Below are 3,394 nucleotides of genomic sequence, written 5' to 3'. Positions count from 1 at the left end.
GAATATGTAGAACATGATATTACAACGTAGTAGAAGACGTCACATAAGGGCAGAAAGATAACGTAAAAAATAACATTACGTCACCTGTTGTGAGCGTAGTCTGTGACCAAACTGCCGTTCGTTCTTTTATTTATTTATTGCCGGGTAGCAGCGAAAATTCAGATTTTTTTGTTTGTTTGTTTGTTTGTTTGTTTAACAAAATAGGTGTTGGTTTTCAACTTTGTTTGATCTATTTTGAATATTATATATATATATATATATATATATATATATATATATATGTGTGTGCGCGCGCGTGTGTGTGTGTGTGTGTGTGTGTGTGTGTGTGTGTGTGTAGCCGGGTTGGCTACAATCTTTCGTTGGGCCAGCTTAGCAGACGACTTTTGTGACTCGCCGAAGGTTACTGAGGAAGTTGATAAATCGGTCACAAGTTATTTCCCTTTACAGGGAGCCATACAATTTTTTCATCAATTTATTAAATTCAGTATAAAATAATTCCTGATAGATGACATTATAGTATTTATGTTATTGGACTTCAGAAATATCATACTTCTTAGCTGTAAAGATATCATTAGGCCAGAAAGCCTGTAACTCTTTTAAATTAATATTTATGTGAATGAATTTTGGCGCGATCTTCGAAACCCACTCAGTTAAAACATACAAAATACCTTCGTTTTCTATCAATCAATATAGTTGCTGCGGAATTTAGACTGTGTATTAAAATGTAAATGATTAAGCTTTCTTCTTGTGTATCGCTTTCCGTGTACACCTAAGTTATAGGCATGCGATGGTATGAAATGTCTGACAGCATTTTGGCCCCACAAAACTATCTCCTTCAAGCCATTGGAATTCGTCAGTGTCGATTTGGACAAAATATGTTTTTACAATACCCAGACATTTTTATAGCGTGTTTTGCAGATGTTTGCATTTCTGTTATTAATCTGATTCCTATCATATATATATATAATTGGGTTGTAGTTGGTTTTTAAAACGAAATATTTCATTGCCGATCACTTTTGTGCCAAAAGCACCGCCAAGCGGTCCCGACACGGGAGCTGTCCGTTGAGTTTTCTCTTGAATTTTGACATAAAAAATCTTTACTCTAGAAGCAGATTCTATAGATGATTTTTATATAGTTGGAAATTCAGGATTTTCAGTTACTTAATTGTTACAATTATATTAGATATCGCTACGAATTAATTGTTGCAATGTACAGAAATGATACATGAACTCGTTAAAAGCTCGTTCATTCAGTGACTCTTTTTGTTTACAGTTTTTAACTACATTATTTTTGTAGAAAATGGTTTAGCTTAAGAAAATGCTCGTCTCTTGCAGTTTTGTGTGATATGTAATATGTCTATGTTAGTTCCCCGAGCCGAAAGTCAGACGCCACTAAATTTGGTCCAACAAACACAAGCTTGGCCCCTCAAGACTCGCAGAGGGCCGGTTACGTGAGTTGCTTCGCGGCGCTGGCTTTGCAGTTTGGCGGAACTGAATATAGGGAGTGAGCAAGTGCCAGACATAGAGAGAACTCTCCTGGTCTGGAAGAATGTGAGAAGAAAAGAAGACAAGAGAGGCAAGGCCTTCAAGACTCACTTGTGACTGAGAGTAAAACACACAAGCTTTTTATGTATTGAGTATAATTTCAAAATGTAATGTTTAAGGTGAGAAAGATCAGTTTAAATCAAATTAAGTCCCCTAGCATAATTACAGAGTAATTTCCCTTTTTTACTATCTGCACCAAAACGTTTGCAAAATAAATAAAACTTCCATGCTTAGCAAAAGAAAAAAATGATAATAATGACTGCTCTTGTTGTTGGGTCAGAATATCAGATCAAAGTGCCTAGTTTAGAGAATACAAAAAATATAAATATAACAGTAAATGCAGTTTGCATATAATTAGGCTTCATTATTTATTTTTTTGTGCCCATTCCAGAGGTGCAATATTGTTTTAAACAAGATGACTGGAAAGGACTGAATTTTTCCTATTTTTATGCCAAATTTGGTGTCAACTGACAAAGTATTTGCAGAGAAAATGTCAATGTTAAAGTTTACCACGGACACACACACACACACACACACAGACAACCGAACACCGGGTTAAAACATAGACTCACTTTGTTTACACAAGTGCGTCAAAAACCAGTGCACCGCCTACCCGAGTCTACCTTGCCTGGCTGCGGCTCTCTTCTGTAAACACCTTCTACCTGTCTTCACCTTCACTAACACCACCTTTGTATTTTGTATTTTGTATTTCTTTTTATCACAACAGATTTCTCTGTGTGAAATTCGGGCTGCTCTCCCCAGGCAGTTTTATTTGTTTTTCCTATTGACGTGGATTTTTCTACAGAATTATGCCAGGAACAACCCTTTTGTTGCCGTGGGTTCTTTTACGTGTGCTGCACACAGGACCTCGGTTTATCGTCTCATCCGAATGACTAGCGTCCAGACCACCACTCAAGGTCTAGTGGAGGGGGAGAAAATATCGGCGGCTGAGCCGTGATTTGAACCAGCGCGCTCAGATTCTCTCGCTTCCTAGGCGGACGCGTTACCTCTAGGCCACCACCCCATCACACACACACACACACACACACACACACACACACACATATATATATATATATATATATCACGTCGTGAATGTGTCTTTTTATCTAAGTAGTGTGTTACAATGACATCAATTGATGTTGTGTATCATGATGTGATGGAATCTTTTGGGTCCAAGTCGTGTGTTGCAATGACACTTCGCAATCAATCCCTTCGTTTTTTTGGTTTTGTTTTGTTTTTTTGTTTCATTAGAATTGGTGCAGTATTAAAGTTTTACTGGTGTGTGTGTTGTGTGTTGTGTTGTGTGTGTGTGTGTGTGTGTGTGTGTGTGTGTGTGTGTGTGTGTGAGAGAGAGAGAGAGGATATATGTGGGAAAGTTGGAGAGATAAAGAATGTATGTATGTATGTATGAGTGTGTGTGTGTGTGTGTGTGTGTGTGTGTGTGTGTGTGTTTTAGTGTATGTTTAATTGAACACCATAAAAGTGAAAAAACAAAACAAAAAAAAACAAAACAAAAACAAAACAAAACAAAAAACCAAAAAAACCAAACAAAAAAACACAAAACAAAACCAGTTACAGGTCAATAAACACTTCCGTCAATCACTGAATAAATTCAGAAAGAAAGAACGACCAAAAAAACCCCCAAAAAACAACAAAAAAACAACAACAAAAACCCCCCAAAAACCCAACCTTTAAACAAACACAAAGAAGAAGAACAACAACAGGAGAAGAAAAAAAATATTTTAAAAATTAAAAAAAAAAAAAAACTGTGGAAAGGCATAGAAGAATCGACGCATCTTCCAGCACAGCACAAAGTAAGCGGCATTCCCCTCTCTTGCCAAAGGGA

At 36.9% G+C, this 3,394-nt stretch overlaps 1 protein-coding gene across 1 annotated transcript in view; it reads left to right on the top strand.

The window, feature by feature from the left end:
* Nucleotides 1–2,831, top strand: part of LOC143276805 (uncharacterized) — a 15,187-nt gene extending 12,356 nt beyond the window's left edge. The window contains exon 5 of the mRNA XM_076581453.1: nucleotides 1–2,831. This exon is cut by the window's left edge and continues 2,444 nt beyond it. The gene's annotated coding sequence lies outside the window, so the exon portion shown is untranslated.
* Nucleotides 2,832–3,394: the final 563 nt, after the last annotated feature.

This window comes from Babylonia areolata, chromosome 33 (assembly GCF_041734735.1).
Source record: "Babylonia areolata isolate BAREFJ2019XMU chromosome 33, ASM4173473v1, whole genome shotgun sequence".
In the NCBI taxonomy this organism is placed as follows: domain Eukaryota; kingdom Metazoa; phylum Mollusca; class Gastropoda; order Neogastropoda; family Buccinidae; genus Babylonia; species Babylonia areolata.
This window is presented reverse-complemented; position numbering and strand designations above follow the sequence as displayed.